General features: G+C 37.1%; 1 long non-coding RNA gene across 1 annotated transcript; it reads left to right on the plus strand.

Moving 5' to 3' along the window:
- Positions 1-8866: 8866 nt before the first annotated feature.
- LOC126680502 (uncharacterized) lies at positions 8867-10408 on the plus strand. The gene is made up of 2 exons (XR_007641192.2): positions 8867-9002; positions 10064-10408. It is a non-coding gene; the product is annotated as an uncharacterized LOC126680502 (long non-coding RNA).
- The last annotated feature ends 2100 nt before the right edge of the window (positions 10409-12508 follow it).

Below are 12508 nucleotides of genomic sequence, written 5' to 3' on the forward strand. Positions count from 1 at the left end.
AAGAGACTGGTCATCTCTTTTATAACGAACATTAGATATCAATGTACGAGTAAGTATCATATGAAGGAACGTATGAAAGACTAATAATCTAGAAAGATGTTAGCAACTATTATAAGATGAAACAAAATGGGATAAAAAGACAGTAATCCAAGGTTACGAACAATGAAAGATAAGAGATACACCTAGGAAAAGTGTAGTCCAACTTGGACATTAGAGCGTAACGTTATACCCAAGGTATGGACCAGCATACCAGGTATTGAAGGGTGTAAGTACAAAATACAAGTTGGTATGCATTAAGGATATGCATATAAGTTTGATTAGGAAAGTCGTAAGGTTTGAATTCGAGGACGAATTTATTATAAGGTGGGGTGAATGTAATAATCCCATAATTATGAAATAAGAAAATGATCCTAAATTTTTGTAATTTGGACCAAGTAGGTTGGGAAATAGACACCGACATGAGAATTATTAAAGATATATCAAGAAATAATAGTATTTAAGAAAACAATATCAATTAATTGGATATCGATACTCAATAAACGGAATTTAGACGAAAAAGTTGGAAAAAGTGCAAGTTAGCTCAAAATTGAAATTTGAGCGTTTTTGGACAAAAATGCCAAAATAAGTTATCGGGAAGTGAAATTATAAGTTATGGGAATAATATTATTTATTTGAAATTGATCGGACCTAAAAAATTTAGTGTTCGACGGACTAAATTGGAAAAAGAAAAGTCACGAACTATGAAGTAAGGAGGTGGCAAACTTAAGGACCACATAGGGACTTTTGTCATAAATATATATACAAGAGAAATAAATTTAAAATCAGCAAAATTAATTTCCTTAGCTGATTTCAAAGGAAATCTCGTAGCTTCTTCAATCCCAAACCCTCAAAACTTCAAATCATCATAACTCTTTCGTTTCTTAACGGAATTGAGCGATTCTTACGGCCACGGAACGAGGAATGGATCCTCTACTAGAATATGAATTCAATTTGAGGTAAAGTTGAGTGTTTACAGTTAGGGTTTTCTGAAATTGAATTCGGTTTTAAGTCTAAGTTTGGATTTTTGTGGATTTGATCATGTAGAGTGTTTATGAGCTTGAAAGGAGTATATTGATAAAGAATTGGAGAGTAAATTCATTCGGCTTTGAAGAGTAATCAAGGGTAAGAAAATTCTAAAATTTTTGAGCTTGTGATTTAGGTATTTGATTGGTGTTTTAGCATATGAATTGGATAATATTCATGAGGATAAGGTGTTTGATGTATTGTTTATGATAAGTGATGTGTTTGATTGAATTTTGGTTAGGCTATGGTGATGAAGGCTTCGGCCTTTGGCTTAGGAAGATGATATCTCATGTTCAAAAGAATGAATTATTGAGTGTATAGTTGAATTATGATGAGTTTTGGATTAATTAAGAGTGAATGAAACGTTTGATGATATTGCAGAAATTTGTCCTGCAAAACAGCCACGTTTCTAAGTCAATATCTCGCACTATGCATCTCCAAATTAGGTTCCGTTTGTTGGTACAGAAACATAAGATTGTCATCTAAATATGACTAAGTTTAAGTTTCTGCCAATTCGGCCTCTAAGAGGCCCAAACAAATCAGAATATTACGATGCGCGTAACAGTTCTGAAAACAGGACAGCCCCTAGTTATTAAATTAAGGGCTAGTTTCCGACACATTCGGGTGCTAGTTTTAGTCCGAGACCTAAACAAAAGTCGAAGATAACATTCTGAACTTTAAGAATGTTGGTTTCGTTTTGAGGTCAGACTATTTTACGATTAGTTATATAACTTTTTTTAAATCTCGAGTCTATGTGTTGTTGAGTTAGAATCTCACTCGAGATCCGTTTGATATATGTCCTAGGTCCGATAAGGAGACCTAATAGCGGACAAGGAGCTCAGGGAGCTTACGCTATAATAAGCAAAGATTTTGGATAAGCAAGTTGTGAGTATATTTTACTTACTCGCATTATTGTACTTAAATCTATGTTTATATACTATATGAATAGTACTTGAACGCATCGCAAATGTGTATTGTTTGGATTGTTTTGGATTGAATTGCTTGGATTAAATTGGTTTAGATTAGACTGTTTTGGATTGAATTGTTTGGATTGTTTGTACACGGATTGGACTGGTTGTTTTGTATATGGATTGATTTGTGTTGTTTGGCTTGGATTGTTTGTATTGATTTGATTTGATTGGATTGGTTTGTGTCGTTTGTATACGACTTATTTGTATTGCTTTGTATATGCAACTTGTGATTTGTATATGGTTCGAATTAGAAATATGATATGCCTTTATGGCTATTGGATAGTCATTTGATTTGGTAAATGATGCATTAAAGTGTTTGTTGTTGAAGTTGTTTTGAGATTTGGTTTTGTGGCCAAATGGTTATTTAGTTGTGCTTAAATGGTTTGAGATTTATGTTGGTGATATGCCACTCTGTAATGATGTATATGAGAGGTGCTGAGTTGTGATATGCACCTGTGATTATGTGCTGAGATAGAGATATGCACATGGGAGAATATTTTGTTAGGTGTCAATGGGCATGACACCGGGCTAAGTCTTGAACGATGGTCGGTGAAGGGAGAAGAGCCGAGCCTGCTAATGAAGTAGAAGGGTTAGCCGTCAGGTGGCCTAGGAAGAGTTTGGCTAGGCTGTAAGCCAGTGTTGTGTTCCTGGTTACAGACCTAGGGTTTGGTGAATTATTACAGAGATGGATATCACAATTATTGATATGATGTTCATGTTATTATGAGTTTTAATGATGTTGAGAATAAGGTTGTTAATCATGTCACAACTAGAACCTTTGGTTGGTTGTGTATGTGAGGTAAAATAAAAATGAGTATGATTTAAGAATTAGAGATTTAACTAGTTTGTAATGGAGTAAAAGTATATGTATATGAAAGGATTGTGTTTGCATAAAACGTTTTAAAAACGCGATGCTATTTTGATAATAGGGTATGTAACGTATAACTCACTCAGTCTCGACTGACCCCCCAACAGTGTATGTTGCAGGTGTATGGTCTATGACACGACATACTTCTACCCTAGTTCCAGAAGTCTTTGTGTACAAGAAGAAGGAGTTAACCAATAGTGCTGCAGTAGGATCGAGTCCTAGCATATGTATGTTTGTTTGTCAAACGATTTTTGTGTATGATATAACTCTGATTGTAAAAGTGTTTTGAGACTTCCGCTATAAAACTGTTTTCTTTGTTTTGAGAATGGGCTATGCTAGGATGTGGGACATCGCATGGTAAGGCCAAAGTTCCTTTGGAACGCTTTGTGTTTTGAAACAGACGTTTGCACACGTCAAAACTCAAGAAGCTTTTAATGAATTTGATTTGTTTATGGATGGGCGTTTGAATTTTAGGAATGAATGTTTTGCGAAAAATTTATACGTGTTTTGAAAGGCTTGCTACGGGTTTTGGAACTACCATTCCCATTCCCTAGCGCCGGTCACGACTCGTGATTTCAGGTCGTGACAAAGTTGGTATCAGAGCAGATAGTCCAGTTACTACTGCTAAAATGGTTTGGGGCAGATTGATACTACTGCTTGTTAGTGATAAGTGTTTGTTTGTACCTAGGTTAACGTTGTCACTAGGTTAAGCTAGGAACTACTGCAGCCATAGGATTCGAGTCATGTCTCCTCACAAATTCTTAGGTCCCATAGGTTCTCAGTCATCCCTTTGGGTTATAAGACTGTGATATACGCGTGCTTGTGGTCTAAATGATTCGACATCGATGCTTGAATAGCAAGCATGAAACAACTTGGAGTACTGTCGGAGTCATTCGACAGTAGTACGAGGGCAATTTGTGGAAGAAGTACGGATGCAAAGAAGCGAGGTGATATGGGGAATTCTTGCTGGTTACAGAGTTTAGGATTCGGAAGAAACTTACAAAAACAAAACTAAATGGTATGACCTATTATGGTCATTCATTTAAATGATTTGAAAAGCATAATTGTGCCTAGACATGAGACGTCATTACCCTATGCACAATTACGCAGATGTTTAAAAAAATGAATTGTAAACAAATCATTTTGAAAGTGGCCACAAAAGATTGAAATGTTTTGAACAGATTTGTTTTTATTGTAAGTATACCTAAACCAGAACTCTGTAACGACAGTAAATACTCGAGATCAAGTAGTAAGCGAATCTCTAGAGGGCAAAAAAAGCATATAAGAATGGAAGTTGGAGAACATGATTGGGACTACGAATCACACAGCCAGTTGTAGTTAAGCGAACTACAACTTGTGTAGGATCGAGATGTACATCCAACCTCTGATGAGCTACGGATAGGAGAATCTTTCGACGAAATGTCCAGGGCATTGTACCCTGAGACTTTAGGAGCGCAAGAAGAAAGGATATAACCTGCTGATTGAGCTGAGATTAAAGTGTTAGGAATACACGACTTCTCACCAGCGATTAGTATAACCTGAGTTAAGGAAAACTCAAGGTAAGCATATAGTAGATGAATATGGATGAGATGAGTTTCAGATGATGCCTGAAAGCTGACAGGGTATAGGAAAACCCTAATATCTATTAATTAAACCATTAAAATATGATATTCCTAAGATAGGTACTTAAAGGTTAACCGTTGCGATCGCCGAACGGATAACCAGAGGACAACTAATATCGAAGGTAATGGTGGAAAACTTGCGTAAACTTTTGGCAGTAAGCCAAAAGTGCAAGTGATGACAATATGAAGAATATAGTTTAATTAACCTAGGATTATCAATGTAAGCTCCATCTATATGTATGTGAAAGTGAGAAATTTTGTGAAACAGCAAATTCAAACATTTGAAAGAGATTCTGACAACCGGGCCTAGAATCTGTAAAGTTTTGGGCTGGCAGGTGCGGAATATACATGTAAAGAACATGTATTTGTTAGTCGGGCCAGAAAATTGTGAAGTATGGCCGACCAAAAATTGAAAATGGGAAAGAAATGTTTTGTTTTTATATGAAATGTTTTGAAAACGGAGCGAGAAGTTGATATTACGTTAATTAAATAAGAGTAACGGCTATAGAGCCTGTGGAGGTAGTAATTGTTTGAGCAGAGTAAATCACTTCGAGAGTAAGAGGTGCAACGATGATCGTGGGCAACGACATCGAAGTATGTGATTGGAAACATCGATACCAAGGAATGTGATCGATGTAAATGATGGGCAGGATGATGTGAACTCGAAATATGCGAACATATAAGCCTTAAGAGGAACATAAATATAGATTGATAACGCTTAGAAAAGAGAACGACAAAGATAGTCGATGAGACTAGTAAGCCATAAGACAGTGAATGATGTTATGGAATAGAAGGGAGAGAATCAACAAAGGAGTTGGGCTAAACACGAAGGTGTTGTTGTAAAGGATGGAATGAGAAATGATTAGGAGGTATACCTAAAAGGAATAAGAGCTTGGAGTAAGACGCCTATAGAAAGGCACTCAAGCATAAGGGAGTCGAGGAACTAAAGATGGACAAAGAATGTTAAGAGATCGACTAAGATAGTCGATATAAAGGAGGACTAAACGACCTAAGTATATGAAGTAACACTCGATAAAGGTAATCAAGAAAAGTAAACGAGAGCGTCACTTAGAAAGTAACCAAAGGAGTCAACTTCTGTGTAGTTATAAGACACATAGAAGTAAGGGAGATAGAGTTGGCACGAGTATAAGTCCAACTTAATAATGAATACGATGTCAGTACGAATATGATAGATGGATGTACGCACAACTAAGAGTGCAATCCATCAGTAAGGTTAAGAGAAACAACCTTCGACCTTATGTCAATTGTAAGGATTGGAGTTGTTGGAATGATTAAAAAATGTGGTAAGATAAGGATAACATTGGACACTGGTAAAGAATATTACCAATCCAATGAGGTATATTGTGGAAAAAGACTCGATACATATCGAGTAATGCCAAGTAGGCATTTAACCTCATGAAGTTCAGGAAACCATGAAGTATGTGATTAGTAGTAAAGGAAAAGACATTCCTAACTACCATAAGAGATGAATAAGGTTATTGGATGAAGAGCCATATAAGTCTTACATATTAAGACGACAATTAAGGCGTAAATGATCAGAGTGTCGCAGTGGAAGCGAAGGAGGAAAAGACAATCACATATATGAATGGATGTGATTGACACGAGAAAGAGTATATGTGAATTGATGTGATTAAATGTGATGAAGTATGAGAAATAAGAACAAAAACGTCAAGGAAAAATGACGTAGGACATCGGTAAATTCGAAAGTCCGTAAAGAAGTAAAGGATTAAAGGACATAAGACAAGGAAAGACCCTAGTAAGGGATAAGAAGGTATGTGTTAAGTAATAACACATTATGAGATAAGGTCTAAGGCATTATAAGCCTCGAGATAAGGTATAGGATTAACCTTATACTCGATAAGAAGGGATAAGTATATATGAGTACTTAAAGAAATTAAGAAGATGTTGAAAGTAGTTCGAATCTAAACGAAAGGCATATATGATGAGATAAGGTATGAAAATACCGAATGTGATTCATATAAGGATTGTCTGAATGCTTAGTTCATATACTCAAACGGCAGTCTATGCAAACAGATAAAGATAGTCCGAGGAAGCGACTTCTGGGTCGATTTTCGATACCTTCGAGTATCAATTTCAACCTGAAGATCATGTGGAAGTGATAAAAGGTATTGTGAACTATACGAATACCAATTACGTATAGTGAGCAAATGCTTTTGAATGAGCAATTTGGACAGCTAAAGTGAACTAGAAAGACATATTTTGGACCAAGTTTCAGAAAACTTGAAAACGTACGAGTCACGTTTATGACTAAAGCTAGTAGGCATAAATCAAAGTCGTTATCAAGGGTGATATGAACCTTATGGAGTTAAGGGGGGGGGGGATGATGAGTAAATATGGACGAATACAAACGATAAGGAAGCGAAAGGATACGAGCCTATTAAGGCTAAAAGTTAGTAAACGACAGGGTTAAAATCCCAACGCGACAACAGATGTCCTATCGTTACGAGAACCGTATAAGGACCAGTTAAGCGTGAACTAGGAAAGTTCATAAAGAGACTGGTCATCTCTTTTATAACGAACATTAGATATCAATGTACGAGTAAGTATCATATGAAGGAACGTATGAAAGACTAATAATCTAGAAAGATGTTAGCAACTATTATAAGATGAAACAAAATGGGATAAAAAGACAGTAATCCAAGGTTACGAACAATGAAAGATAAGAGATACACCTAGGAAAAGTGTAGTCCAACTTGGACATTAGAGCGTAACGTTATACCCAAGGTATGGACCAGCATACCAGGTATTGAAGGGTGTAAGTACAAAGTACAAGTTGGTATGCATTAAGGATATGCATATAAGTTTGATTAGGAAAGTCGTAAGGTTTGAATTCGAGGACGAATTTATTATAAGGTGGGGTGAATGTAATAATCCCATAATTATGAAATAAGAAAATGATCCTAAATTTTTGTAATTTGGACCAAGTAGGTTGGGAAATAGACACCGACATGAGAATTATTAAAGATATATCAAGAAATAATAGTATTTAAGAAAACAATATCAATTAATTGGATATCGATACTCAATAAACGGAATTTAGACGAAAAAGTTGGAAAAAGTGCAAGTTAGCTCAAAATTGAAATTTGAGCGTTTTTGGACAAAAATGCCAAAATAAGTTATCGGGAAGTGAAATTATAAGTTATGGGAATAATATTATTTATTTGAAATTGATCGGACCTAAAAGATTTAGTGTTCGACGGACTAAATTGGAAAAAGAAAAGTCACGAACTATGAAGTAAGGAGGTGGCAAACTTAAGGACCACATAGGGACTTTTGTCATAAATATATATACAAGAGAAATAAATTTAAAATCAGCAAAATTAATTTCCTTAGCTGATTTCAAAGGAAATCTCGTAGCTTCTTCAATCCCAAACCCTCAAAACTTCAAATCATCATAACTCTTTCGTTTCTTAACGGAATTGAGCGATTCTTACGGCCACGGAACGAGGAATGGATCCTCTACTAGAATATGAATTCAATTTGAGGTAAAGTTGAGTGTTTACAGTTAGGGTTTTCTGAAATTGAATTCGGTTTTAAGTCTAAGTTTGGATTTTTGTGGATTTGATCATGTAGAGTGTTTATGAGCTTGAAAGGAGTATATTGATAAAGAATTGGAGAGTAAATTCATTCGGCTTTGAAGAGTAATCAAGGGTAAGAAAATTCTAAAATTTTTGAGCTTGTGATTTAGGTATTTGATTGGTGTTTTAGCATATGAATTGGATAATATTCATGAGGATAAGGTGTTTGATGTATTGTTTATGATAAGTGATGTGTTTGATTGAATTTTGGTTAGGCTATGGTGATGAAGGCTTCGGCCTTTGGCTTAGGAAGATGATATCTCATGTTCAAAAGAATGAATTATTGAGTGTATAGTTGAATTATGATGAGTTTTGGATTAATTAAGAGTGAATGAAACGTTTGATGATATTGCAGAAATTTGTCCTGCAAAACAGCCACGTTTCTAAGTCAATATCTCGCACTATGCATCTCCAAATTAGGTTCCGTTTGTTGGTACAGAAACATAAGATTGTCATCTAAATATGACTAAGTTTAAGTTTCTGCCAATTCGGCCTCTAAGAGGCCCAAACAAATCAGAATATTACGATGCGCGTAACAGTTCTGAAAACAGGACAGCCCCTAGTTATTAAATTAAGGGCTAGTTTCCGACACATTCGGGTGCTAGTTTTAGTCCGAGACCTAAACAAAAGTCGAAGATAACATTCTGAACTTTAAGAATGTTGGTTTCGTTTTGAGGTCAGACTATTTTACGATTAGTTATATAACTTTTTTTAAATCTCGAGTCTATGTGTTGTTGAGTTAGAATCTCACTCGAGATCCGTTTGATATATGTCCTAGGTCCGATAAGGAGACCTAATAGCGGACAAGGAGCTCAGGGAGCTTACGCTATAATAAGCAAAGATTTTGGATAAGCAAGTTGTGAGTATATTTTACTTACTCGCATTATTGTACTTAAATCTATGTTTATATACTATATGAATAGTACTTGAACGCATCGCAAATGTGTATTGTTTGGATTGTTTTGGATTGAATTGCTTGGATTAAATTGGTTTAGATTAGACTGTTTTGGATTGAATTGTTTGGATTGTTTGTACACGGATTGGACTGGTTGTTTTGTATATGGATTGATTTGTGTTGTTTGGCTTGGATTGTTTGTATTGATTTGATTTGATTGGATTGGTTTGTGTCGTTTGTATACGACTTATTTGTATTGCTTTGTATATGCAACTTGTGATTTGTATATGGTTCGAATTAGAAATATGATATGCCTTTATGGCTATTGGATAGTCATTTGATTTGGTAAATGATGCATTAAAGTGTTTGTTGTTGAAGTTGTTTTGAGATTTGGTTTTGTGGCCAAATGGTTATTTAGTTGTGCTTAAATGGTTTGAGATTTATGTTGGTGATATGCCACTCTGTAATGATGTATATGAGAGGTGCTGAGTTGTGATATGCACCTGTGATTATGTGCTGAGATAGAGATATGCACATGGGAGAATATTTTGTTAGGTGTCAATGGGCATGACACCGGGCTAAGTCTTGAACGATGGTCGGTGAAGGGAGAAGAGCCGAGCCTGCTAATGAAGTAGAAGGGTTAGCCGTCAGGTGGCCTAGGAAGAGTTTGGCTAGGCTGTAAGCCAGTGTTGTGTTCCTGGTTACAGACCTAGGGTTTGGTGAATTATTACAGAGATGGATATCACAATTATTGATATGATGTTCATGTTATTATGAGTTTTAATGATGTTGAGAATAAGGTTGTTAATCATGTCACAACTAGAACCTTTGGTTGGTTGTGTATGTGAGGTAAAATAAAAATGAGTATGATTTAAGAATTAGAGATTTAACTAGTTTGTAATGGAGTAAAAGTATATGTATATGAAAGGATTGTGTTTGCATAAAACGTTTTAAAAACGCGATGCTATTTTGATAATAGGGTATGTAACGTATAACTCACTCAGTCTCGACTGACCCCCCAACAGTGTATGTTGCAGGTGTATGGTCTATGACACGACATACTTCTACCCTAGTTCCAGAAGTCTTTGTGTACAAGAAGAAGGAGTTAACCAATAGTGCTGCAGTAGGATCGAGTCCTAGCATATGTATGTTTGTTTGTCAAACGATTTTTGTGTATGATATAACTCTGATTGTAAAAGTGTTTTGAGACTTCCGCTATAAAACTGTTTTCTTTGTTTTGAGAATGGGCTATGCTAGGATGTGGGACATCGCAGGGTAAGGCCCAAGTTCCTATGGAACGCTTTGTGTTTTGAAACAGACGTTTGTACACGTCAAAGCTCAAGAAGCTTTTAATGAATTTGATTTCTTTATGGATGGGCGTTTGAATTTTAGGAATGAATGTTTTGCGAAAAATTTATACGTGTTTTGAAAGGCTTGCTACGGGTTTTGGAACTACCATTCCCGTTCCCTAGCGCCGGTCACGGCTCGTGATTTCAGGTCGTGACAGCGAGCCTATCTCTCTCCTGTTCCTCTTTCTCCCGCCGCGCCCTTCTGTCTTCAAGGGCCTTCTACTGAAGCTCTCTGAAATTTGCACCGCAAAACCAGAAAATAAACCGAAATCATAAAGAAAAAAGTTAGAAGCACAAACAACAAAACGAAGCTCCATGGTACAAACAAGGTACCAGAAGAACTAGAAGGCATAGTAGAGTTAATATGAGGAGAAGAAGGAAGAGGGAGTTCACCCTCTTTATGAGGCTCGTCCTCATAGTCCGACTCAGACTCTTTCTTTTGCTTCTTATCTTTTATCTTGTTCTTCTTTTTACCCTCATCTCTCTCCTTCTTCTGATGGGCGAGATCTCTATCCCACCCGAAATATGAGTCGATCATCTTCACCACGTCCATCTAGGCATGCTTACGGAACTCAAGCACTGTTTCCCGATCCGCTTCGCTCAATTTCGCATTCTCAAGCTTCTTCGGACTGTCCAAAAATGTATTAGGGATGGACCCTCACCCTCCTTTATTCTTGGCAATAACAAAGCTGTGCTTCGAGTTCTTCAAAGAATTCGGGAGACCGGTAAAAAGAGATCGCCCAGGTTGGAGATAAAAGAACTCATCAGCGAACTATATCATAACCGACTTCCCTCTTAAATTTGAGCCCACAGATGAAAATCCATGTCAGATGCCGATGGGCATTAGGGTGAAGCTGACCCAAGGGGATCTCCAAATGATCAAGCACCATCTGAGTAAAGCCATCGAGTGGAATCCTCAGGCCAGCCTCAAAATCTTGGACGAAGATCAACTGCTCATCATTATCTAATATCAGGTCCTCGGCAGAACCTTCAGTAGGAACTCTCAGTTCGATAGTAAGAAGGATCTTGTATCTCTCCCTAATCCACACAAGGGCGCTCTGGTTCAAAGCAATAGCCCACCGGAAAAGGGCTTATTCTTCTTAGATTTCGGTCCAGGAGACGCCTTGCGTTTCTTAAAAATAAATTCTTCCTCATCTCCCCCCTCTTCGCCATCGCCCTCTGCGTCATCATCATCTCCCTCATCATCTTCTAGAGGAGCCTCGCCTTCTGGCTCTTTATTGCTGACTCCCACAAGCATATCGGCATCCTCCATACCAGAAATACCTTCCTCACTGTCAGGAACCACTCTCTGAGATAGCCCCTCTTCATCAGAGCCCAAATCAACGAGAGTTGCAAGAGCAATAGGGTAAAAAGGGTCACTAGAAAAACCCCCAGAAGAAGAAGAAGAAGAACTAGACGAGGACCTGGCAGAAAAACAAATAAGCGACTAAGAACTTACTAGTGGAAGGTAAAGCTTGGCTCTAAATCTACTGTCGAGACCTGGAAGAAAAACAATGTAAAAGGATCAACAAATATTACAGTAAGAGAATAATAAAGTAAAGAAAGCAAAAATTACCCCTTTTATATGTCAACCGGATATAGGGTACTCGAGTACCAGACAGCAGGGAATAGCTTCCTCGAAAAAAACAATCAGTTATTGTAGAAACCAAAGAGTCGCGTCCTTTTATATTCCATAACTGTCGAAGACGTTTGAAATTCAAATTGGTTCAATTTTCAAAATTTAAAATTCGAAACGACAATAGAACCGTTTCAAGTCTTTGACTTAGTAAGATCACCGGGGAGGACATCTGATATCGCCAAGAAATCGAGTGGCCTCCTGGCGAGATACCTCAAGCGTATCTCGCCTAATGCACGATCTACACGAAGCCTATATGGTCCTTCGCCCTTCATAAAAGACTTCTCCTACTTCCTTTAGAAGACATCGCCATGTCCATAGGATCGCCACTTACTCTAATATCGTAAGGCGGACGGATTTCCCACGAACCCACTACGCGGGATTTTCGAAGAACATGACCCATCTTCCCCAAAAGACCGCGTAAGCCATCCACGATCTGGCACATTACAACCCGCCTACTTAAGGCCTATAAATAAGACCAATCC

This window comes from Mercurialis annua, linkage group LG5, assembly GCF_937616625.2.
Source record: "Mercurialis annua linkage group LG5, ddMerAnnu1.2, whole genome shotgun sequence".
Lineage (NCBI taxonomy): Eukaryota > Viridiplantae > Streptophyta > Magnoliopsida > Malpighiales > Euphorbiaceae > Mercurialis > Mercurialis annua.